At 38.7% G+C, this 27,095-nt stretch overlaps 1 protein-coding gene across 1 annotated transcript in view; it reads left to right on the top strand.

The window, feature by feature from the left end:
- Window positions 1–27,095, top strand: part of shroom1 (shroom family member 1) — a 64,927-nt gene that overhangs the window by 15,680 nt on the left and 22,152 nt on the right. Inside the window, exon 2 of the mRNA XM_033978371.2 lies at window positions 8,162–8,224. The gene's annotated coding sequence lies outside the window, so the exon portion shown is untranslated. The remainder of the gene's footprint in view (window positions 1–8,161; window positions 8,225–27,095) is intronic.

Genomic DNA, 27,095 nt, shown 5'->3' with positions numbered 1-27,095 from the left:
AGAAGTAAAAATCAGGTACAGTGGCTTTTAAGGAATCTTTCAGAGTAAAGAGATGGATAATTACACATTATACTGAATTTGTAAGTGAATTATACTGATTTGCAAACGTATATAATGAACCGTGTCTGATTTACCATTGGACACATGTTGAGTATTAGTATTTAGAGCACATGTATCGGGTACACTTAAAGTACATTTCACAAATTAATCCTTACATAAGCTCAAAAAGGAGTGGGAAGAAGAAAACTTATTAAATCCCACCCCTGTCATTACCCATAAAAGTTAAAAATCTTTCTTTCTTTCTCCTTTATTTGTCAGGGGCCGTGTACAAATTCATTAATGTTGCAAAAGAAAAGATGATTTGTACCAGATTTAGCTCCTGCTGCTTTCCATGTGCAGGCAAACACACATTAAAACACACATTTCTTTAGAATTACTTTATAAGACCAACAGTTTGTCATTAACATTTGCAGAAAAATACAATAAAATGTCCCATTGTCCAATACCTGATGTTTCCTACAGTCCAAACACATATAAAAGATCAATTATGTGCAGGTTTTTACAGTGAAACCCAGACTGATGTGGACATTTTATGATCTAAAATGTACTTTTTCCAAATTTCTAGTAAAATTATTCACATCTACAGACAATTTTAGACGGTCTAGAGCGGATTTTCTGATGGTTTGAAATGAAAAGGCCGAGGATCTTTGTGGAACGATGCAATTTGGGTTCATAGCGGTCAAGTGGATCGAGGAGTTTGTTCAGAAGAAAGTTTAATACATTTTAAAGTTAAATTTGCTTTACAGTGATTTCCACATTAACCTAAACTTAATCACTCTCCATTTCACCAAAACTGGTACGAAACTGGACGCTGGACGCTGGATTTATAACCTATTTTCCCTCATCTTGCTACAAAGTCCAGCGCGCATTAATCTCAGCGTTGGGTCCTTAACTCCTTGTTCCCTTCTCCTTTAGCTCGTTTCCTAACACCTCGCCCTCTCTAGCACCAGGAGGAAGCTAAATCGTCATGAAAAGGACCCCATTGTAACTCGTGCCCAGACTTCTCCACTGCAGCAGACACGGGAACACTTTTAAGATTAGAAATAGCTTGACTCTTGGGCACAATGATCTGAACTATTGAGTTTCTGTATAACTTTCAAAAGGAGGGCCATTAAAAGTTAACATCAATTGCGTTTTGTCTCGACTTTGGGCTACAGACGGAGGTGCAGGAACGTGTATTTCAAAGCGCGGTACAGGCTTTTGGACGGCCCTTTGGGTAAAATAATACGATTCGTTTTGATTATTCTGTCCGTTTTATAATATGAAAACTTGTCAATGGGAAAAGCGCTTAACGTGGATTACACTTTGAGAATTTAATCTGCCTTTGGAGTGTTGCGTTGGTTTGGTGCACAAATTTGGACTGGATTAATGAAGTGGAAAAAGCAAGATATTTAGTTTTGAGTATAATGAAATACTGGGCACTCAATCTTAGGGTTTAACTTGATCTGGGACAACACAACACACATATTATTATTATTATTATTGCAGTTTTTATGATGTTTAGTTAGTTATTAAATTGGTAAAATGCATGTTTGTTTGTTGGTGAGTTCATTTATTTACTTTGAATGATTTGAATGACATTTGAATTTGAGTTTTCCAATAACAATAATCGTAAAATATATTGGCAATCCAACAGAAATGTGCCAAATGTGTCTTTAAAAATATTATTAGTTCTGAGTATGAGCTGAATTGACCTTATTTGGCCCTGGCCCCGCCCACTTTTGTTACGAAATGCTGCTAAATTGCGCTTTCTTTGTGTTTAAACGAGAATCCCATTCATTTCAGTGGAGAATTTTGGAAAAGTTTGTTGCTAAAATATGATATAAAGTTCTACGTTCTACAAATAACCCGCAATAGACGAAATTCGTGAAGTATCAGCTTTATTTTTTACAATTATTCTACATGTTTTTTGCTGTAAAACCCCTCACAAACACTTTATACACTTTTCTCACACAGGCGTTAACATTTTCTCACATTTCTCTCTCGTTTAAACTCTCTCAAAGTTCAAACCTTCGTAGGCGTCTTTGTCGGTGCAGAACGTTTCATCGACATTGTGGGTTTTGTCGGGGAGAAAACAAATTGCAAACACACAGCACTTCAGAGTCACACTGCGATCCAACATCCACGATATAGAGAGGGACAAGTGTAAATGTATTATTTTCATGTGACGTTTCGGACCCAAACCCTTCTTCAGACGTGTTCGAATAGTGCGGATCTGTTCTTTTTTTTTTTTTGCTGTTTTGTCTTTGTCTTTTGTGTTTCTATCAGATGCCCATGTCTCTACGTACAAGGACTGTAAAACTTCCCACAAACAGCAGAAATATCACTTTATTCCCTTGTTTAAAGATTACAACGTGTCGCTGTTCCAGTTCGTTTTTATCAGTTCTTTGTGCAACATGTTTTTGTGATGATGAACATTTTCTTAAAGTTTTAAAAAGCACATCAAGCCAACTAAGTAAAGACGGTAGCATTTAGCAAGATTTTAGCACAACGCTGGATAAAACGCATTTGTCTTCCCTTAAAACGTTCGCTATTTTCCCCAAACGATCAGTTCCAACTTGCAGTGAAGTGTTTTTTATCTCAGTTTTTGAGTGCACCGTACAAAAATGTGGAGAATTTCAACCATTTCATTTGCTTAATTTCTCTTGACATTGTTAAACTAACCGTGCGGGTCACTGCGGCCGCGCCACTCTCTCAAAAATGTTTCTTACTTTTCCAAACATTACAGTTGAGTAGATGTACGTTTTGAGTTTGCAGGGGTGAATTAGTTTCTTTTCGTAACATTCTGTAAGTACGGTGTGTATTTATTTTAGATAGAAGGCAGGTTTCCGTATAACTCTATGGGAAATTCATAAGTTTTGAAAGAAAAAACCAAACGAATGAGCCAGAAATGTTGAATCATGTCTTATTAAGAATTGAAAGTCTATAAATTTGCTACATTAAAGATCCAGTATGTAACTTCCTGGTGGTATCATGTCAGCTGCGCGGTCAGAGATTAGACGGAAATAGAAAGTTAAAACCAAACTTCGGATCATTTTCCATAGAGATCGATATGTTTTATGCCATACTGTGGAATATTATGACCAAAGGAACAACATTTCCAACTCTTTTCTCCAGATACGAGTCAGGTTTATGGAGGTGCAAGCCTGTTCACAGTAAGGACGCATGCTTTTTTTTATTTTTCAGTGCATTTAAAGCCACCAAAAAGGAAGTAAAAACAAAAATCTGTCTAGTTTTTTAGCTGAAAAGTTACGTACTTAATGGCTGATTGTTAGTTTGAACGATGCCACAACAAAATTTCACTTCAGTTCATGCGTTTTATGCTTGCAGAAACTTTATTTTTGTGGTTAGGCTCAATAGTTTGAGATATTTACCTTAAAACAGGTCAAACATCTGCATTTAATCCCTCAGTCGTCCAGGTCTGATCCACAGCAAAAGACGAAGTTTAAATCGTTGTAGGAGTGAACACGTTTCGCTGCTCGTCCAAGCCTCTTCTTCTTCACTTCTGACTTCAACGACTCCTACAACGATTTGTCCCATTGACAGATTTAAACTTCGTCTTTCGCTTCTTTCGACAGTGAAAACGCAACTTGTTCCAGAAGGACTCGGACCTGCCCTCCAGCTCAATGTTAAACTACCGGCCCTATAGAATGTCGCATTATCACGTGAAGCTGGACTCCTGTTTTGCAATTCAAATGTCCCGTGTGACTCCTGAATGTTTCCTTGTTATTCGGTCACTGCTGTTGTACAGAAGAGAACGCGTATCGTGCAGCTAAACTTTTCACGTAGCTTCAGAAAGAAAGAGTTGCTGAGTTCGGGCTCCTCTTTTCTTCAAACGTTTAAGCGCAGACACTGACCCAGTTTCTCACGTTTTGTGGCTGTGTCTTTGTTTCTCGATTTGGCAGACGTGATGTCACTGGAAAGTAATGGCTGCAGCTTCAAATGACTCCTGCGGTGAGTAAAGGAAGCTAATGGAAGTTTAACGCAGTGGCCATTTTGTTTGCCAATAGTGTGGATCCATTGATGTTTGCTGCACGGTTTTACTACACCGCCGGGTTATAGCTCTTTTTACATTTCATCAGACACTTAAAGATAAAGAACTTTGTGCTAAAACTTTACTTTGACTTGCTGCAAAATGGTGATAGGTTAACTCAAACGTTGAAGCAGTAGTATGAGAAGCAAGGTAATATTCCAATAGCTGTTGCATATACATGTCAAATATCCAAAATTTGCTTTTTGAAAACTTTACTTAACCTCCTGAGACCTGGTGTCCTCATCTGTGGACAACACATTTTGAGTTGTTTAGGCCACAGTGCAAACAGCAACAAGAACATGGTCAGTTTTGAATATTTCTAAGAGGTTATAATATTTATTTATTTTTTATTTTATTTTGTTTATTTTGTATTTATTTTTTTAATTATTTTATTTTATTTTTGTATTGTATTTTAATTATTTTTTTATTGTATTTATTTATTGATTGATTTTTATTTAATTTAATTTTTATTTTTATTTAAAGCAGGGGTGTCAAACATATTTTCACCGTGGGCCACATTAGCAAAATAGCTGCCTTCAAAGGGCCGGATGTAAAATAAATGTAACTACTTTTTTTAAACTTGTTAATTAACTGTTTCTGTATTTATTACTTGTTCAAGTTACAAATATTACATAAGCATTTGCCTAGATGTAAAAATGTGGCTGTGTAACTGCGTATCTCCTGAACAAATTACATTTTAAGACCATCTTACCTTTGAGTTTACCCTGTTGAGGGCCACATGAAATGATGTGGAGGGCCACATTTGGCCCCCGGGCCTTGAGTTTGACATATGTGATTTAAAGACATATGTCTTCCTGCACCTGTCAGCAGCACAAATGAGACACATTGTTCCTAGAGGCACAATTGTTTCTCATTCTGTTTTTTACACAAAATATATGTGTTCAAGCACTTAATAGTTTTTGCAAATAAAGTCCTGCAAGAGCTCGGGCCTCAGGAGGTTAAACATGTTTTGATTGAGATACTATTTGCAAAGTTTGGTTAAATAACATGAGCATCTTGATAAAAAAATATTTGATTTCATACTGGCCTTGTTGTTGTTTCTATTTCTTTTGCTAAATCCCCTTTAGGATAAAAACATTTGTCCAGTTTTTAATTTTTTTTCTGCCCGTAGTTCTGCCGTTTTTTGGACAGGACCCATATAAGCCTTAATTGGGGTGAAGATTCTGAAGAGACATTCATAAAGTGCTGCAGCCGAGCTCTTGATCACTGGACTTTGGTTCTTAAAAGTATTGAAAATCAGATCAGAATCAAGACGACTTTTTATTTATCACAAACTAGGAACTTACGTCTGTGATAAAGTGCAACATAAAAACACAGAATAAGTACAAAGAAGGACATGCATAAAGTTAAAAAAGATAAAGAAAAATCAAATTAAATACAACATCAGAACAGCAGTGCAAACATGGCTTATTAAGGTGACCGGTGTGCCCAGTTTAGCGCAGATGCTAATTGATACTAAAACTAGTATTGAAACTAAATAAATACTCATTTGAGGAAGTATCGACATGGCACAAAATCACATTAACAGGAGCAAAATTTGAGCTTTCCTGAACAACCTTAGAGTGATTTTGAGTTTTATCTGAGCAAGTGCAAGACCTGTCGAGTTCTGTTCTGTTGCACGAAGAACAAGCGCAGAGGATCGTTCACCGGGATCGTTCTGTAGATCACACGTGTCAAACTCAAGGCCCGAGGTCCAAATGCAGCCCGCCACCTCATCTTATCTGGGCCGCGACAAGGTAAATTAAAATGTATGACTGTCTTAAAATGTCAGTTTATCAGGAGATACGCAGTTGCAGTCATATTTTTTTTTACGTCTATCCAAATTTGAGGGGAACCATTTTGCTGATGTGGCCGTCGGTGAAATTACAGTCGAGTTAAAGGCAGTAGAGTCTAAAGAACGTGAGCTCGCACCAGTGTTTTATACTAATCGAAGAGCGAGGGTTAAACTTTCTATTGATAAGAAATTTAAAGCGCAGTCGAAGAAAGTGATCGCGTCAGGAAGTCGAACAATGGGGTCACACATTAAGACCAAAATGACCAGAACATAGCTGGGGTTTTTTTCTTCGTTAGTGTGACATATGACCAGCTGCTGCATGAAAAACAGAACGACTTACACTTTTATAAGAAATTAAGCAATACTACATTTGTATATTGTCCACAGACGTCAAGCTAAAGTAAAGAAAGTTCTATTATTTTGTGTATGAAATCGGAAGTGAATATTGAATGAGTCAGAATTAAGCTTGAAATTTTAGTGCTGCAATAACTAAACACTACTACTACTACTACTATACTTTTTCATTTTCAGTGTAACATTACAGTATTCGATGCTCTTTCCCATGCCAGCTCTTACGTAACTTTTACCTTTTGCCGACGATTGTAATGTGAGTTTTACAGTTGTCATCATATCCAGGTATTTAGTGATGCTCCGTGAGTCGAAAGTCTCTGTAATTGCTGTAAAGTTTGAGTCAAGGGGAGGCCGATACAGGAATGCAATTGTCTGAATGCCCCGCGGGTCATTTCTTAGCGTAATCTGTCTTTGGCCACTGCAGGAGGCCGGGACGATTACCAAAGAAAAGAGAAAACGGTGTCTAATAATTACCCGTCCTTCCCCAAAAACGAACAGGATCGTGTGTGTTCATGTGCAGGATTTGTGAAGTTGTGGAAAGATGACAGACTTTGGCCCAAATCATTATTGAGAGTAGAGTTACAGTCTAAATGGGATCAACGGACCTTATCCCGGGACTAAGGAAGCACATTCCTTAAAAATGTTTCCCTCTTCTTACATAATTTGGTCCTGATCTCTTGGCCTCTCGTCAAAATCGCTGGTATTTTCACTGGTTATATTCACTTATTACAACGAATTTGTATTAGCGTTCTGCAATAGTTACAAAGACGGACAACGTGACGGAAACAAAGCCTTGAGATATGATCGAAAAGAGAAAGAAATGTAACCGTTTTGAGTCTGGATTTAAAAATTGTCAAAGTCGAGGTCTGTCTCACATCTTCAGGAAGAATGTTCCAGGTTTTAGCTGCAGAAAAATGAAACACTGATTCCCCATGTTTAGTCCCGGTTTAGTCCCGGTTTAGTCCCGGTTTAGTCCCGGTTTAGTCCCGGTTTAGTCCCGGTTTAGTCCCGGTTTAGTCCTGCTTCAGTCCTGCTTCAGTACTGGTTTAGTCCATGTTTAGTCCTGGTTTAGTCCTGGGTTAGTCCTGGGTTAGTCCTGGGTTAGTCCTGGTTCCGTCCTGGTTTAGTCCCGCTTCAGTCCTGGTTTAGCCCTGGTTCAGTCCTGCTTCAGTCCTAGTTCAGTTCTGCTTCAGTCCTGGTTCAGTTCTGCTTCAGTCCTGGTTTAGTCGTGCTTTAATCCTGGTTTAGCCCTGGTTCAGTTCTGGTTCAGTTCTGGTTCAGTCCTGGTTCAGTCCTTGTTCAGTCCTGCTTCAGTACTGCTTCAGTCCTGGTTTAATCCTGATTTAGTCCTGGTTTAGTCCTGCTTCAGTCCTTGTTCAGTCCTGCTTCAGTCCTGGTTTAGTCCTAGTTTAGTCCTGGTTTAATCCTGGTTTAGCCCTGGTTTAGTCCTGGTTTAGTCCTGCTTCAGTCCTGGTTTAGTTGATGTGGCTGTTGTGACAGATTAATACACAATACTTCTACTACTTCTACTACAAACAATGACTAATAGTACGGTGGCTGAGTATTCATGTTTCACAGCAAGAAGATAAAAAATTACACTCCTGAGCCGATAATAACTACAACAACTAACTACCTTTTACCCTTTACACTCCTTATTAAATGGCTGTAGAAGCTGAAGTGTATCTTTGAATACACTTTGCATATTGTACTTAATCCACAGACTGTGCCAGGTTTCGTAACTTATTTGTGTATCTCTGCTCGATGCCAAACGCACTTCACCAGCGTCTGTGATAAGCTCCCTGAGGTCCATAAAGAGTCAGCTGGTCTGTGTCCATAATAAGTCACTAAGTTAAACCGTGGCAGATGTTTGATGGGTCTAAATTGTGCACATAGAAATAATACTGTGTAACGTCTCATTTCAGATCGAAGTTGGTGAAAGGAACAAGTGAAAACACGATGCAGGAGATCAGGACAACTTAGTAACTGTAAGTATGACCTGCATGTTTTTGTGAGTTAAGTCAAACTATGCACTGATGGGCAGGGATAATCGCCCATATATCACCAGGACGTTTGGAAAAAGCTGCTTATCCATAAAGTTCTCTGCTAAATTCTGAAGTACAAGTCCATAAAAGTTGTTTAAACATGAAACTGAATTATTTTTATCCATAAAATTTTTACACAGTCAGCAACTTTAATCATTATCGTGATATAATCATTAATCGCAGTTATTTTGACTATGATAATGACATTATTTTTGACTATGATAATGACATTATTTCGACTATGATAATGACATTACTTTGGCTATGATAATGACATTATTTTGGTTATGATAATGACATTACTTTGACTATGATAATTACTTTTTTTTTACTATGATAACGACATTATTTTGATTATGATAATGACATTATTTTGACTATGATAATGACATTATTTTGACTATGATAATGACATTATTTTGACTATGATAATAACATTATTTTTGACTATGATAATGACATTATTTTGACTATGATAATGACATTATTTTGACTATGATAATGACATTACTTTGACTATGATAATGACACCACATTTCAGTATCGTCCCATGCCTACTGCTGGCTCACCTTGTTCCTGTCCTCACCGAAACCTAAACAGGTTTATTGAGCAAACACTAGTCACTTTATGTAAAACTATTATTATAAACACTTATAAGACACAGGTCAAATGAAAAGGCTTATCCCCCGCTGCTTTGTATAAGGTGTAATAAGTCTTTTATCGGCTTTGCGCTTGTTACGATTTCCTGTACAGAAAGGTTTATGTGACATTTTTTTCATATAATTTCCTGTGATTTGAGTCTCAGTGGGGGGTATTTTCCTTATGAGATAAACTTGGTTGATGTGTAGTTAGCCTCTGCCCCCTGTCCTGTACCCGATGAAGGGGCCGGCCCGGGTGAATTCTTGGTCTGTCATGCGTTTATGGTCAGCTGGTGGACCATTATGTAACAATGCAGCGATGGCGACTGCGGCCTGGTGCCACATACACAACGACAGGGATGAAGATGTGACAAAGACTTGGCTCACTCTGCTCATTTGTGGCTTTTAGATCGACAGTTTCTAAGATGTATAATACCAGGAAGTTTGTGAAAGGAATGGACTGTTAATTAAATGTGAAATACGTAACTTTTATGGTTGGCTGGTCTGCTTGTCGCCATGGATATGTCGTCATTGCTTTGTCTTTACTGTGTGACCTATCCATGGAGAAGCGGAGAAGCACTATCAGACCAAGTTACAGGTCAGATCTGAGGAAAGGCCACGCCACTGCCATTAAGAATTGTTTGTTTTTTTAAAGACATTTTCTCCCAATAAGATAAATACATGTAAGAAAGATAAGTTTAATGCTTTACTGTGGTACTTTCCAGGCAAAGAAATAACATGGCTAGTCACGATAATTACCATATCGACATGAGGGAGGTCAGTATGTATTTTAGGTAGTTTTTCTTTGTACTAATCAGGAACTTTTTGTTATTTTTCTGCATTATAATAAGGTTTGATCTGGAGAAGGTCGACTAAATAAGTTTGCACGGCTCATTTAGCGTCTTCATTACCAATATTGTACAAAAAGTTATCGTAGTAGTTTCAATATTGTCATTTATCGTCTATATTTTCTTTAGCCATACATCGTACTTCAAAATGTATTATCATGACAGGTTTAGAAGGCTGCAAAAAGACAAAACTGGTCCACATCTTTACCTTTTATTACCATAATAATCAGATTAGCGGTGAAGTCCAGTATCGCACAAAGATCCCTCATGTGTGCGACTAAACTGCAAACTTTATGCACAAAATCTGGCTGGTCGATACGCAGTTGTCCAGTGAGTGTCATCGTGTCAGTGAGAGCTACAGCGGCGGACACGCACATACACGGCAAAATACGAACACGATTTAAAAAAAAAAGTTGGTCGGACAAAGTTGTTGCCGCGTGTCATTTGCTGATTCTGTTTTTTCACCAAAGAACAGAATCCACTGCACACGAGGACAGTTTACTCTTGTAGTTTGATGTAAATCTGCTGCTTTGAACCAGTATCACACACAGCAGAGGAAACATATGAAGGACCATGAACACTGGGTCGAGCCTGTTGTTTATTATTTTACATATTTTTAAAAACTAATTAACCATTTTTGAATAAATATAGCTTACCACCCAAATATTCCATTATAGTCCAGTGCATGAACAAAATTCTCTTTCGTGCTTGTATTTCTCATGTCCCCACACGGAGCAGAGTGTTTAGTGCACACATGTCAAACTCAGGCCCCGGGGCCAAATCAGGCCGCGGTGTAATTATATTTGGCCCGTGCATTAGAGCTGGCCCGCTGGTATATAGCACACGGACGACTAATACTACAAATCCCAGAATGCTTTACTTGTACGCTGCAGCTAAGACCAGCAAGTGCCCCTCCTTTTCAGCTGACATTGATTAGCAACCGAGCTACTGATCACCTCGGCCGAATTAATTACTACAGAGAGAGACATAATTTGTTTTATTTATTAAAAAAAGAAATTAATACTACTGATGTGTCTTTAATTTCAAATTTAATTTCTAATATGTTTGTAATATCAAGCTTGATTTGTTCCAGATTTTGTGTTTAAGCTAAAGTAAAGTTTGTTCCCACATGAACAGGCTAAAAATTACATATCAAGCGCAGTCAATTTTTCAGTACATTTTGAGTTTAGCCTGTGAATTTGTCTTCGATTTAATTTAGTCCCACTGTTTGAGTGTGACACCCCTGGTTTAGTGCGAAACACGCTGTTGTAAATTCAGCCTGTTATTAGCTCAAGACGCTGCGCTGTTTAACTGTTAGCATCATCGTCTTGGCCTTGCTCCCCCTAGAGGACGCCGCGTCAGTTGAGCACCGTCTGCGCAGAGTGACAAGATCGTAGCCCTGATGTCATATCGTCGTATTGTACACCCCTGATTTGAATGCACGTCCTTCTGCTTTTGTGTCACTTTGGTTTTGCGTATGCGCGTCAATTATGCAAAGAGCCCAGTGTCTTCAGGGACGTGGGACTCTCCCGGGGGACTCTCCCTGGGGACGCTCCAGAACAATGCGTTTGTTTTTGTTGGGTTGCATTTTTCTGTTGTGAAGTTTTTCCCACCTTTGAAGAGGAAGTAGGGCAGTAGTTATTGTTTTTTCGGGGCTTGTTTGTGTTGGGCTTCCTGCTGGCCGTCTCGTCTTTCTCTTATTCACTGCTCCTGTCTTTTCACACATTCCTCTCTCTGAACATCTTTTGTTGCCGTGGCTTCCTTGTTGTTTACCCGCTTTTTCAGTACTCTTCCTACTCCTTTGTGAGATACCGTAATATGTCGTCACTTTCTTCTTTTTTTGTTTAATCTCGTAAAACCTGCCGTCATTGGAGATTCTGGACTTTTTATACCTCAGTCACACATTTTATGCCCAAAAAAAATGGCATTTTACCAAGAAAAACAGTGTGGTTGTTGAGTGAAAGGTGCACTATGTAACTTTTCTCTTGGGTGTTGGGGTCTGCCGCCAGCTTATCTACATGCTGATGGTAGAATGTTCCACAGTATTGCTTTAAACTTCTCTACTTCCACTCAGACAAGTTGGTAAGAGCATGGAGACTATTTATGCCTGTAATTTAGTAAATGCAAAATAGATAAATCTGTGTAATCCCTCAGTCGTCCTAGAAAAATTCTGACAACTGGACACTTTTCACTCTAATGCCATACTTTGAAACATTCCAGGCAAAGCAATAACATCTCCATGGAGACAAATCAGTGGCATACGTGTAAAAGGAAGTAAATTTGCTTTGCGTTTTTTAATCAAGCTTTCTGTGTATTTGTTTTTTAAGCTACACAAACATTCCAAACCTTGATAACAAAAGTGGGTGAAGCTCTTGGAGTAAAACCAGCAGGTTAAACGAACTTTATTGTAAGTTATTGTTGTGAATTAGGAATCATTTGTATGGTATCAAATTCTGAGGCGGTTCACTTGTTGAGTACTACTGCATTACTACTTTCTACATAGTAAAACAAACTTAAAAGCTGCAGGGATAATAAACAAAACAAGGTAAGATTGTGGTTTATTCTTTGTGTCTTCTAGTGTTGCCACGTTACTAAAATATCAAACTTGATATAGAAACTAAGGAATAGACTTGATACTCAATACCGATTCACGATGATAATAAAAGAAAACACTTTATTTAGACCATGGGTGTCAGACTCATTTTCATCAGCAAAATGGTTTCTCTCAAAGGGTCAGATGTAAATGTAACACAGTATAAATGTAACTAAATGTAATGTAAAACTATTTTTTAATCTTGTTAATTAACCGTTTCTGTATTTATTACTTATTCAAGTTACAAATATTGCATATGAATTTCCATTAATATGAAAAAAACGCTGTGTAACTGTGTATCTCCTGATAAACTGATATTTTAAGACAGTCATACCTTTTAATTTACCTTGTCACGGGCCACATAAAATGACCTGGCGGGCCACATTTTGCCCACGGGCCTTGAGTTTGACATATATGATTTAGACAATAGAATCTACTTTTCAATATTAAACCATCCCTCAGTCATCCAGGTAGGGTCATAGAGGTCCATGGGCGTATACTAGTTTATGTGTTTTATATTTGTTCTGATACAGCTCAAAATCATTCTACAGATATTCAGAAAAGGTTCATTTCTGTCCTGTGAATGTGACTTTTTTTAGTATTGATACTTAGGATGGGACAATAAACAATAATATAGTTTATCGTGATAAGAAGGGTTGACAATAATCGTTCATGGGACATTTTTTATCATATTTAATCGTGATAATCGCCATTATATCACCTGAATGTGCAGAAAAAAAACAGCTTATCCACAGGAGAGTCAAAGGAGTCTGTTGTCCAGGGTCCCAGGGTCTTAGGGGCTCAGAATTGGACCCTCTTCCTATTAATTTTTATTATTGGGGGGGGGGGCCACGTGAGGCTTATTGCTCCAGGCCTCCAAATTTCAGTTGATGGCCCTGCGCACCCATAATATTCTCTGTTAAAATTATAATTATTCAGATCCCTAACATTCATTAGCGTGATGTAATCATTAACCGCCATTATTACGGCCATGATAATTGTCACACAAAATTTCAATATCGTCCCGTGGTCCTAGTTTTAGTATCGTTTAGTATCTGATTTTGAATACTTTTGACAACCCGCGTGTCCTCTGCATTAGAGTCTTGAGTTAGGCTTGATCAGGAGTATTTTAGAGTACTTTAGGAGTATTATTTTCCTATTTTAGGGTTGGGTTAACAGCGAGTTTTGGAAAATCTCCCTCCAAGAACCTGAGCCCCAATCTGGAGCTGACACATGACCCACGTGAGTCTTTATCGTGAGATTGTTTTGAGATGGACTATCAAATTCCTCGTAATCCCATTGCTTCTGTTATTATCCTTGATCCTTCAGCAGACTTCGACCGGGGTCAGCGTGTCCCTGTATTTGAATAACACATACCGTAAGCAAAAATAGACAAAATAATGACAATTGTTTTACATGACAGCCAAAACAAAGGTTGATCAGACCAAATTGCAGTTCGTTCAGCTGTTTTACAAAGCTTCGAGTACAGGATTTTGAATTCTTACAGCGATAAAAATGTATTGCCCATCGCTAATTTGACAAAAAAGGATTTCTACTCTATCACTTTTCACTTGATCATATTACTTGTGGTTGCTACGGGACACCGCTAACACAAAAAGTGAGTGTTTTTGCAGTGGAATAGTGGAGTAGTATGCAGTAGTTCCTGTTTAATGGTTAACTAATAAAGGATACGTGCGTTTAGTCGGGCGTGTTTATAGTGTACAACCGTGTTATGTTTAAAAGTACATAGGCGTGCACATTTTTGCATATTTGAAGGACAATGTCTGTGATGAGCAAAGACACAAAAAATTAAATGGTACAAAGCATTGAATGAGAAGTGGATCTATAATAAGAACTGGAGAAAACACTCTGTCACTCCTTTGTCGCTGTGTGAGAGAAACTAGTGGCCGTTCATAGGTACTGCAGAATTTGCCCGTAAAGCACAATGAATTTTATATATATTTTATATATTTTCCCAACATGAACTTTTTACATATTTTAAATCCTCTAAACGCCTAAAACACATGTGTCAAACTCAAGGCTCCTGGGCTAAATGCGGCCCCCCACGTCTTTTTATGTGGCCCACAACAAGAAAAATTAAAAGGTTTGACTGTCTTAAAATGTCAGTTTATGAGGAAATACAGGTACACAGCCATATTTTTACATCTACGGAAAAGTATATGCGATATTTGTAACTCAAATGAAATAAATACAGAGACAATTAATGAACGAGTTAAAAAAGTAGTTGCATTTATTTTACATGTGGCCCTTTTAGAGTGACCATTTTGCTAATGTGGCCCTCGGTAAAAATGTGTTTGACCAACCCGGCCTAAAAGTTAGCTTTGTAAGACTTAGCCTAGCCCCACTCTGAGTCCACGCTAGCTCCACTCTTGCAGTTGCCACTCTGATTGGTCAGAGTCAAACGTTGGGCGGTGCTAGGCCAGTTTTCATTTTAATTTTTTTTATTTTTTGGCATTTCGCACCAATGAGCACAGGCCATTTAGAACAATACGCCTCCATCTTTGGTGCCATCGTCTAGACCTTATCATACTTCAATGTTAGAAACGGTCCACTATTACAGACCACAGTGGGCTTGCCTCTCCACAGATCTGACCTGGAACTTGGCTTGCTGACGTCACCTGCTTGTCTCCATGAAGATAGTTGTTTAATGCCATACTGTTGAACATTTTAGGCAAAGCAGTTGGACACAAGCTGCTGATGTACGCTCTACCACAGGGACGTCAAACTTATTTTCACCGAGGGCCACGTCAACAAAATGGTCGCTCTCAAGGGCCAGATGCAACCGTACAATAAGTGTCACTACGTTTTAATCTTGTTAATTAACCGTTTCTATATTTATTACTTATTTAAGTTACAAATATTGCATGTGGATTTGCATAGACATGAAAAAATGGCTGTTTAACTGTGTATCTGCTGATAAACTGACATTTTAAGACAGTCATATGTTTTAATTTACTTTGTCGCGGGCCACATAAAATGACGTGGTGGGCCGAATTTGGCACACGGGCCTTGAGTTTGACACATGTGCTCTACCAGAAAAGTTACATAATACACCTTTAAGTTTCCATTTCTGCATCTGAAAATGTTTTACAACCGAGGACAGAAGCACATGACCGTTCAACATGTTTTATTGGCTCGTAACTTTCTACTGTTATTTCTAAAGTGCAGGTGAAGAGTTCAGATCACGAGTCATTTAAAAGAGAATAAAAAAATGACTTGAAACTTACTTTTTGGCAGTGTTTTCCAAAGCCAAATACCTTTTAAATTATCCTTTTTGTTGAGAGGGTTTTCAAAACTAAGATATTATCTGGATTTGTAGATGAACTCCTCAGAAATACATGCTTGAACTGTCTATCTCACTCTCTATCTCATCATAATTAAATATTGTCTAATGATAGCAGAGTGTGAAAGTAAAGTCCTGTCATCAAAGTATTTAGGTCAGATTTTGGGCTGATATGTGAGTATTGCCTGGCAACACGCTGGGCCATAGCTGAACCTCCTGTCTGCAGAATAAATGTCTCACTCTCACCAAAATATCACCGTTTAAAGTGAGGATAAACTATGATCACACTGTGTTTTTACGTCAAACTTTACAAAAAAGGATCAAGACATAATGCAGTATAATCAGCTGCATTTCCTTTGTATTGCTTTGTGTGATGTAAACTTTCAGATAAACATATTTTATATTTTGTATGGTCATGAGTAACCACATTGATCGGCGCCTGTCAAACATTAACATTCTTATATTTTAAAGCAGACCTGTTACTCAAAATCATCTTTTTAGAGATTTTAACCACGTTTTAGTTATTTCCTTTTCTCAGAGTTGTATTTTAGGGTGATTCAGGGACGTCAAACACATTTTCACCGAAGGCCGCATCAGGAAAATGGGCCAAATGTAACGTAAAATAAATGTAACTACTTTTTTAAAACTTATTACATTTACAAATATTACCTATGTATTTCCATAGATGTGAAAACTCTGGCTGTATAACTTGCTATCTCCTCATAAACTGACATTTTAAGACAGTCATACCTTGTTGTGGGCCACATAAAATGACATGGCGGCCCGCATTTTGCCCGTGGGCCTTGCGTTTGACACATGTGCTTTGTACTCTCGATCAACCGCGTTTTCTCCACAACCACTATACCTCCACTGCTCTGTACTTGGTTCTGCAGTTGTAATTTCTTAATCACACGTAGGATTTGGTTGTGTTGCATAGCCATTTTTGCACAAATCGCTAGCGTCATGTGCGGATATTCAATGGAGATGCTGACAACGTTATAGCTTTTTGTTGTGATGACGTCCCATCGGGCACCGCAGTTTTCTAACGTGGAACTCGCTGGGCTACTGTCGTAACGTCTGACAGGAGGGAGCAAAAAGGCAGAACTCGGGGAAGGTTTAACAGTGTTTATTTAGTGCAAAAATGACGGTAGATCAATCGGTGAGTCGGGAGCGGAGTATTTGCCATGGTCCAGGGACAGAGCGTGAGTAGCAGAGTCTGAGACGGGACGGACAGCACCGGTAGAGAAGAGCTGAGCAGGTCCTGGGATCTGGTGAAGAGCGAGAGTATCCAGTTTAGCAACGTCAAAAAGCGAAAAAACATGAACCGAGCCGAGCAGGGAGTACCACAGAGATACACGGACGATCTGGCGCCGAGTGTCAGGTCCTGGCTCCTCTTATCCTCTCCAGGTGCAGTTGATTGTGGATTAGCTAGGGTGTGACCGGGAGGAGCCAAGATCTCCGCCCCAGCTCCAGGCTCAGACAGAGGGAGGGGAAAAAAGACCAAAAAAGACCAAAAAAAAGGGCAGGACAGACAGGGATGGTGTTATTTTAGATCACTCTTGCGATTTAAAATGTCTAAATTCTAACATAATGATCCACAGGTGTCATAGATTATAACTATAAAGCAGAGACAAGCACAATATTAACGATAATTTAAAGTTAATCTGTTGAAATCTGACTATAAACACAAAATTCGAGAGATTAAAGTAGCGTTTACAACATTGTCCCTTGAAACTGTACAACGAGAAGTTGTGTATTTATCCCTGCTGCTTTAAACACATTGGAACGACGGCAGGCCTTTTTTTGTTTTTTGCGTTTTTCCTGATCGCAGACTGTTTGCCGTGGTGAGTCTTAAGCTCTTAGACACTTCCAGCTTTTCAAACTCACTTCCTCCCTGTTACGTCTCAATGGGTGGACAATAAAAGTGATGCTTTACTCGTATCCGGAGGAGGCGTGAGTCCAAGTCCAGCCTTTAGTCAAGTGTTTGTCCCATTAAATCCTTCAGCGTCAGTGCTATGCTACATATTTTAAGTGGTTAAGCCTTGTGAATGAAATGTATGATTTGTTTTTCCTGCTCTCCAACAAAAGAAAAAAATGTGGTTATGCAGGATTTGTTGAGGGACTTTCACTGCAGAAGTACGTGAAGAATACTCGTCTGAATGAGAGTCTGTGTAGAAAGAAAGGAGAAGTTAAGGCGGGGTTGAAATATGTGCTCACTTTGGTTAAATTGCTTTACAAATCAGTCTTCGAAACCAGTTACGTGTTATTTTTTAGACATTTATTTCTTTTATTAAACCAGAAAGTGATTTAACGTCTCTTATTTTGAAAAGCTGCCATCTAATTTGAAGATTCCCAACCTCGCTATATCGCGGTTCACCTTTTGCGGTCTCGCTGTTTCAGGGATGTGTTCAGCCAGATTTACATAAACGCTGGATCGCAGTGTGACTCTGAAGTGCTGTACGTTTGCAATTTGTTTTCTCCCCGGCAAAACCCACAATGTCGATGAAACGTTTTGCACCGACAAAGACGCCTACGAAGGTTTGAACTTTGAGAGAGTTTAAACGAGAGAGAAATGTGAGAAAATGTTGACGCCTGTGTGAGAAAAGTGTATAAAGTGTGTGGTGAGGGGTTTTACAGCCAAAAAACATATTGAATAATTGTAAAAAATAAAATAAAGCTGACTAATTTGCGGGTTATTTATAGGATGTAACCCCCGCGGTAAACGAAGGACCACTGTATTCTTCACACACATAATGATATCAAAAGCACTTTTCTCAACTTTCCGAGGCCAGAGTAGAGTTTTGCCGTCACAGTAAAGGCAACAAACAGCATGCTAACAGTGCCCTTCCTGGTTTGTGAAGGATAAAACACTTTCTAATTAGACACAGACCACACAGAGTCTCATTTGATCCTCAGAGCTGATTTTATCTGTACTGGGACTCGACAAAAATGTACAAAAATCAGATAAAACTCTTATAATTGAACCACAACGCAATCATATAATAGACTTTATTTCATCAGCCTCCACTGAAAACAGTCTGAGAAAAGTGTATAAAGTGTGTGGTGAGGGGTTTTACAGCTACAAAACAAATAATAATTGTAAAAAATAAAGCTGATACTTCATGGATTTCGCCTATTGCGGGTTATTTTTAGAACGTAACCCCCACGATAAATGATTAACCGCTGTATTTGGAATATTATCATAATTTTGAGTTAAGTTTATTGCCCTATTCTCTATATTACTTTGACAAGCTAAAGAAAAATGTAAGTTGAACAATGGCAAATACCCAAAATGGAAAAACTGTTGTGTTCCTATTGACATGAGGTTTGTCCGGGACTGTTTGTGTTTCCATTGGCTTGTATTTGTGTTGTGTTTGAGAACCAACAGGCTTAAAACAGCGACGGCGATCCATTTAGCGTCTCAGTCAGAGGTCTGCTGCTCAATCAACCTATCACCAACTTATCCAGGCCAGCGGGGATAACCAGATTAGGGATGGGACGATATTAAATTTTAGACTCACGATTATCGTGGCCAAAATAATTGCGATTAACGATATTATCGCGATAATTATTAACCTGTTAACGTTCCGAAAGCCCGGGCCTACTTTACAACTTTACGTGTCACCGGCACAAACAATCTACACATCAAATGAAAGCTGCAGTGCTCGTCTTTCTGGATATGCAAACCATTTTCACCTGCAATCACCACAGTGCTGACAGGAAAGACGTTTTTATAGAAAAGTCACAAAGTGTGAATCTGGACTTCACTTACCATTGAGCGCTCTGGTTCTGTCAAACATCAACATATTCACACAAAGTTGGTCTCATTTGTTCCGTAAAGGTCCAGAGAATATATTCCAGTCAAGAAATTATGTCCACAAAATAACATCCTCCATGTCCAATCTGCTGCAGGAAAGTACTCCAAATATGAAATCTGCTCCGTCACTTCTTTGCCTTTCTTTAGTCGATTTCAGGCATAATAAACTTCTGACAGCGCCAACTTTGTTCCCCAGTACTAAACACACGTGTCAGCTTGTGATTGACACCAATGTTGGCCAATAAGGTGGGGGTTGTGGGTTACTGAGCCCGCAGACAGCCAATGAGCACCGGGACAGGATGATGTATCACATGGCATGGTTTTCCGTAAACAGACGTACCCGGAAGAAAATGTGTACTCCTCAATGCCATGCCGTCGAAATGGACCGGTCCTTGTTGCGCCGGAAGTGACGCAAGTGCCCGTCGACGAACACTTAATTTTTTTAATTAAGGCACTTTGGTGAATTGGGAAACGAGTGGATGCAGAAATGTGTGCATAATGGCGCATTTTACGCACTGTTGTTTTACGTTTTAAACATGACGAAACGGACAAAACAAAGGGAGGACGTGATCGAGGACACTGTGGATGTTTGTACAAGTTAAACTAGAGGCATCTCTGACCTGAAGCGGTTCATGGCAAAGATTAAAGATCCCACAGTGGACTCAGGAGTAAAGGACCTTATTTTTTGATGGATTGGATGCTGTTCTCGATCGGTAAGCGTGGTTTATTCTGCTACTGACTTAATTGTAGGTAAAATATACCGTGTATAATCGTTAGCTTTGCTTCTGTGCATATAGTGCGCATTCGGACCATGCGCTCTGGCACATTTGTGTTCAGCTGTATGAATTAGACTTAATTTGTCTATTGTTTAAAAGGTGTTGTTTTATTCTGCAGTTTGCATTATTGTAGGTAAAAATCTAAGATGTGCACACATTAGCGTCTCATCTGTGCGCACGGGTGAGACGCGCGCTGGTACGTTCCTGTGGAGAGTTACGGATCAGACTTGTTTATTGTTGATATCTGACAGAATATAGTTCAGACAGAGATAAGCACAGAAGCTACAAGTGTCATTGCTATGTCAGAGACAAACTAACAAACTAACATCTAAACGTTGTATTGGAACTGGAAACATGAGGCAGTGTGGTGCCGTAAAGGCGATTATAATCATGCGCGATGATCACGATTATTAAAAAATGCCACGAACGATTAATTGCGGACCTTATTTATCGCGATTAACGATATTATCGTATATCGTCCCATCCCTAAACCAGATTAAACTTCTATTGGCTTAACAACTTGTCAACTCGCCCACTGCGCCAATACAGTAAAGAACTTTAAAAAGCAACGAAGACATTTTTTAAAAAGCCATGATGCTAAATAGAGACGGGATGATTGAACTCGATGTCTGCTGCATTTCTGTCGTTTTTTTCGTCTCAAAATCATTTTTAATTAACGTTGGAGTTGGCAATTTGACATAAAAGTTTATATCAAACTGATCATTTAACAGACAAGTATTTAAAAATCACTTTATGTTATCGCGAAAAGTTTTTATTCTGCGATTTTTTTCCCTTTAATGTAAATTTTATGATGATTATTTGTGATTATTTATGTTTCGATTTGTTGTATTGTGATTGTAATGTCTTTTTTTTAGTCTGTAAAGCACTTTTGAATTACCTTTTGTACGAATTGTGATATACTTGTCTTGCGATACTAAAATTTCCAACTCAATTTTGATACTAAGGGATAGACTCGATGCTCAATACCGATTCCGATATCACGATGAAAATGAAAACCACTCGTTATTTAGACAATACCATGTGATTTTCAACATTTCAACACCAGGAAAGGTTCATTTTTGTCCTGTGAATGTCCATTTTTGTCCTTTTTTGGCATCGATACTTCCTCAAATGCGTATATAGTTTTGATTCTCCTTTTAGTATTGATTCGTAACTGATTTTTGATACTTTTGACAACTCCAAAATAGCATATTATCACAGGGAGCACAGTCACAGCTTTCATCCAGCCATACAATAAATAAAAACATGAATATTTCTGAATATCTAATGAGTATTTCTATTATTCCCTGTCCTACTGTTCAGGTCCAGTCTCATTAATACAAGTCATAAAATAAAATCACTAGAATCTCAAGGAATCCCAAGCATGTAATCTTTGAAAAATGTGTCCTTGCCTGACACTTTCTGCAAATATCTGATTTATTTAAGCGTATAATTGTTGCATTCTTGTGCTGCTTAAGGCTAAACCATGATAGGGTGCTTAGCTCTGTTGCCGGGCAGACTGTTCTCCAGCTTATCCCTGATCACACACCTCTGTTTAATGTCCAAGTCTGCTGTGGTATTTCTGCGTCACTCGTGTAAAGCAACATATACATAGTTTAAATAGTGTTTTCAGAGGAAGCTGGTGAAATAAAGATTTAAATTTCTGCGCTATAGCTAACGTCTTATGAAAAATCTTGCGTAGTGGTTCAATTATAAGAGTTTTATCTGATTTTTGTCCATTTTTGTAGAGTCTCAGTACAGATAAAATCAGCTCTGAGGGTCAAAATGTGACTGTGTGCTGTCTGCGTCTAATTATAAAGTGTTTTCTCCTGCACGAACCAGGAAGGGCACTGTTAGCATGCTGTTTGTTGCCTTTACTGTGACGGCAAAACTTTTTTCTGGCCGCTGAAAGTTGAGAAAAGTGCTTTTGATATCATTATGGGTGCGAGGAACACAGTGGTTTCTCGTTTATCGCAGCGGTTACGTTCTAAAAATAACCCACAATAGGTGAAATCCGTGAATTATCAGCTTTATTTTGTATTATTCTAAACGTTTCGCAGCTGTAAAACCCCTCACCACACACTTTATACACTTTTCTCACACAGGCGTTAACATTTTCTCACATTTCTCTCTCGTTTAAACTCTCTCAAAGTTAAAAAAAAACCTTCGTAGGCGTCTTTGTCGGTGCAGAACTTTTCCTCGACATTGTGGGTTTTGTCGGGGAGAAAACAAATTGCAAACGTCCAGCACTTTAGAGTCACATGTGGAGTTAACAAACGACAACTGACACTAGAATATCTTAAAAGTCTTAGATTTATTGTTGAATCTGCTGAAGACTTGTTCTCGTTTGACGGCTTAAGTGGATTGACTATAACGTGACACGCGTCTGTTGGCAAACTACTCTCCACTGCACGTTTTAGCCTCTGCGGGTTTTGTGGACAGGCTCAATAAAAAACGATAAATCACTTTCATATTAGCCACAGTTTCTGCTGCAGTAGTAATTCTCTTGACTCTGTGTGACGTCCTTGTAACTGTCCATCACTGTCGGAGCTTTAAACTCAACACTTTGCTCAGAGAAAGTGAGAACGCATCCGGACGGTGGGTCTTTGTCGATGTTTCGGGTCGGTCTCTGGGAGGTCACACGTCGCTCTGGTGGCTTTACCCCTCCCTCGCTCTCTCTTTCTTTTCCTTCCTTTCTTTTTCACTCTCTTGTTCTCTCTTTCTCGCTCCCTTTCTCTGTCTCATCTCCATATCTACCTCACTCTCCTGCTTCTTTCTTCACCCCTCCCTCTCTCTTTCTTCCTTATCCTCTTTCTCTCTTTCTCCCTTCTCTTTCTCTCTGTCTCTCAGTCTCTTTCTCTGACTCCCCAAATCTCCCTTTCTCTCCTGCCTCTTTCTTCACCCCTTCCTCTTTCTTTCTCCCTTCTCATCTCTCTCAATTTCTCCTTTTTCTCTCAGTCTCTTCCTCTGACCCCCTAAATCTTCCTTCCTTTCTTTCTCCCTTCTCATCTCTCTCTCTTTCTTCCTTCTCCTCTTTCTCTCCATCTCTCAGTCCCTTCCCCAAATCTCTCTTTCTCTCCTGCCTCTTTCTTCACCCCTTCCTCTTTCTTTCTCCCTTTTCATCTCTCTTTCTCTCTTTCTCCCTTCTCCTCTTTCTCTGTCTCTTCCTCCCCAAATCTCCCTTTCTCTCCTGGCTCTTTCTTCACCCCTCCCTCTCTTTTTCGCCCTTCTCATCTCTCTCTCTTTCTCCCTTCTCCTGTTTCTCTCCGTCTCTCAGTCCCTTCCCCAAATCTCCCTTTCGTCCCCTTTTCTCTATCCACCACTCTCACCTCTCCCTCTATCTCTCTCTTCTCCATTATTCTTTCTCTCGCACACTTTCTCTTTCCCCTCACTCTCCGTCTCATCTATCTTTGCCCCTCTCCCCCTTTTCTCTCCCTCTTTCCTCCCTCTTTCCTCTCTCCCTCTCTCAGTCCAGTCTCCATGCTCCGGTCTCAGGGCCTTGGGAATGAATGGTCCTTGCTCCGTCTTTGAAGCCAGTCAGGAATGCGAGGCCTCTTTTCTCTCTCTCTCTCTCTCTTTCCCTCCCTCTCTCTTTGCTCTCTCTCTCCCTCCGCCGCTCTCATTGTGCACAGATCCTGGACGTCATCGACTGGCCCATCGGGGAAGGAGGGAGGGGGGGCAACAGCGGTAGCAGCAGTGGCGGCGGCGGTAGACTTTGCTCTCGCTTTGCTTGGCGTGGGGGGTGAGGAAAGAGAGACAGAAAGAGAAAGAGGAAGAGAAGAAACTCGCTCACACCGAGTCTTCCATCCGCACGTCTCCTCGGATCGCCCGAAAGATGACCCGCCCGCGAACCCGACGCCGCACTTGTCGTTTAAATCAGCGAGTTTAATCTTTTCAATGGAAGCCGGAGACGTTCGGGTAAGTTTCTCTTTTTTTTTTCCCAAAACTTTCCGAAACTTTCGCAACACGGTCCTCGTAACTCCGACCGCTAAGGCATCCCTCAACCTTTTCGCCTTTTGTTTGGGTTCCCCTTTGGCTCTTGTTCTTGCGGCTTGCGTGTTACGGTATTTGTTTCGACCGGTTGCCCCTCTTAGCCAAAAGCGGCTCCCCTCCCCTCTGCTCTCTCGCCGTACATTTTGTCACCGCCTGTCCCCTACATCACTTCCACTTGATCGCACCCCTGTTTGGGAGCCTCTTTCTCTGGGTTTTTTTTTTTTTTTTTTTCAGAGAGGGGAGCGAGGGAGAGACCCATCACACACACAAACGCACACAAACGCACACGGGGCATTTCGGTAGATCAGACAGCTCTATATAAACACATGGAAACCCCCTCTATACTGTAGCCTCAATGGATGTAGGCAAGTGGATTTGTGAATATGCAAAACGACCACCAAGGGATGGCTTTGTGATGGTATTTTGAGCTTGTGCAGCACTTTTCCTACCAGTTATATTACTTTATTATCATGTTTTTATCCCAAGAACCCTCGAATTTGCAGTTTAGTCTATATATTACACAGTATAGTTGAGTATTGTTAAGAAAAAGCAGGGAATTTGTTCATAAGAGATGATTGTAAACCTGCTTTTTGGAGTTTTTTGGAGTTGTGAACCTGCTTTTTGGAGTTTTTAGGAGTTGTGAACCTGCTTTTTGGAGTTTTTTTGGAGTTGTGAACCTGCTTTTTGGAGTTTTTTGGAGTTGTGAACCTGCTTTTTGGAGTTTTTTGGAGTTGTGAACCTGCTTTTTGGAGTTTTTTGGAGTTGTGAACCTGCTTTTTGAATTAACAATTAGTCTACTTCTTACTGTGCAGTATGTCTGTAATGTTCTACCAAACATTGTTGTTGCATTGGGTTTGTTTAACTTATTCACGATTTATTTTACAATTAGAATCAAACTGAATCCAAAAACTGAATTTTTGTCCTAAAGTTTAGTATAGTGTTATTTTTAATGCTGTTGGAACGTGAATGAAACAAGCCTGAACTTAAACTTGTGCATTGCTGTAGTGACATTTCCTGGACAAAAAGTCATTAGAGTCCGACTTCCTTGAAAGTTGTTATCTCTGAAATTGGAAGCACATGTGCACAATGGTGGTGTCCTAAAATGTATGTAAACGTCTCATAGAATTCATAAAAATAATGATAGTTCAGCATCTACAATAAAAAGATTGAGTAAACATGGTGAAAAAGTGATATTGCATTTTTATATATGGCAAAAGATGCAAAAACTGGTCAAAGAAAAATTTTACATAATGAAGTGATATATTTTTATGCTGTATTTATTATTATTATTATTATTTATTATTATATATTATTATTATTATTATTATTATTTTATTTTTTTTAATATATTTTATTTATTTATTTATTTTTTTTGTGCCATAAGAGCAGGGGTGCCCAAAGTCTTTTCACCAAGGGCCATATCTTGAAAAATGTTCGACACGGAGGGCCAGTGGTCAATATAATGAATAATTCATACGGGTGTATTTGACATCGTTTTGACTTAATACTTTAAATGAGGCTCGAAATATTAATATTAGGTCTGTATGACAATGTGATGTGATTTAGGTTATATTCGTAGGATTACTCAAATTTGCCGTAAAAAGTACTGATTATGATTCAACTTGAAGACCTGAAGGCCAATAAAGATTGATCTGAGGGCCGCATTTGGCACCCGGGCCGTAGTTTGGACACCCCTGCATTAGAGAATAGATATGAGACAATATGGAAATTTGGTTACACAATTATCATGGCCAAAATAAAAATAATGATACTTCCGGATTTAAAATAGGAGGATTGAGTAAACATGGTGAAAAAGTGATATTGTATTATATGGTAAAAGATGCACAAAAAAAAACAAAAAGATGCACAAAAACACAAAATTTAACATAATGAAGTGATATATTATTATTATTATTATTATTATGTTATTATTATTATTATTATTATTCATTTATTTATTCATTTATTCATTCATTTATTTAATTATTATTTTATTTATTTTTATATTTATTTATTTATGTAATTATTTATTCATGTATTTATTTAATTATTATTTTATTTATTTATTTTTTATAAATTTGTAATATTTATTTATTTATTTTTTTATATATATATATATATTTTTTTTTATTTAGTTTTATTTTTTTGTGCCATTAGAGAATAGACATGAGACAATATGGCAATTCGGTCACACAATTATCATGGCCAAAATAATTGCGATTCATGATTATATCAAGATAGTTTGAATATTAGGAATAGTTTGAATATTTAAACAACTCTTATAGCACTGTACTTTGTTATCAGTGACAACAACAAGACTTTGACGTTTTTGTTTTAAAACCTTATCACGTGCAATATATGTTTTTATATATTTTTTTACTATTTACTATCACCCAGATCTACTTTGTTCTTAATAAAAATTCAATTGAACTGAACAGTGTTGCAGAAACGATCATCACGAACATGGATATTATTACATTGCCCCATCCCTCGTCGAGAATAGTTATAAAACACATAACGATCTAAAATTAGCCAACGTTATTAACAATACTTAGATGTAACACCTCAACCAGCTCGAGTTCTCACAGTCGACATCATCGTACCCTCCCAAGCACCAAATGTCAGATAACTATTTAGCGGCCTGGTTATATATTTCATTACGAGCCTGTTTTCCTGGGTGTGGTGTTTGTTTTGCTAACAGCGTGGAGCATGACAGGTATGTGACTGCAGCCTCTCAAAGTCACAGACGCCGGTCCTCAGGGAGATAACCGCTCATTACACGTCATTATGAACTCAACCCACTATTATGCTCCAGTGCGCGGCCTCTGTCCTCTGGTCTGCAGTA

The sequence above is a fragment of the Periophthalmus magnuspinnatus genome, chromosome 14, assembly GCF_009829125.3.
Source record: "Periophthalmus magnuspinnatus isolate fPerMag1 chromosome 14, fPerMag1.2.pri, whole genome shotgun sequence".
NCBI classification, from domain to species: Eukaryota; Metazoa; Chordata; class Actinopteri; order Gobiiformes; family Gobiidae; genus Periophthalmus; species Periophthalmus magnuspinnatus.
This window is presented reverse-complemented; position numbering and strand designations above follow the sequence as displayed.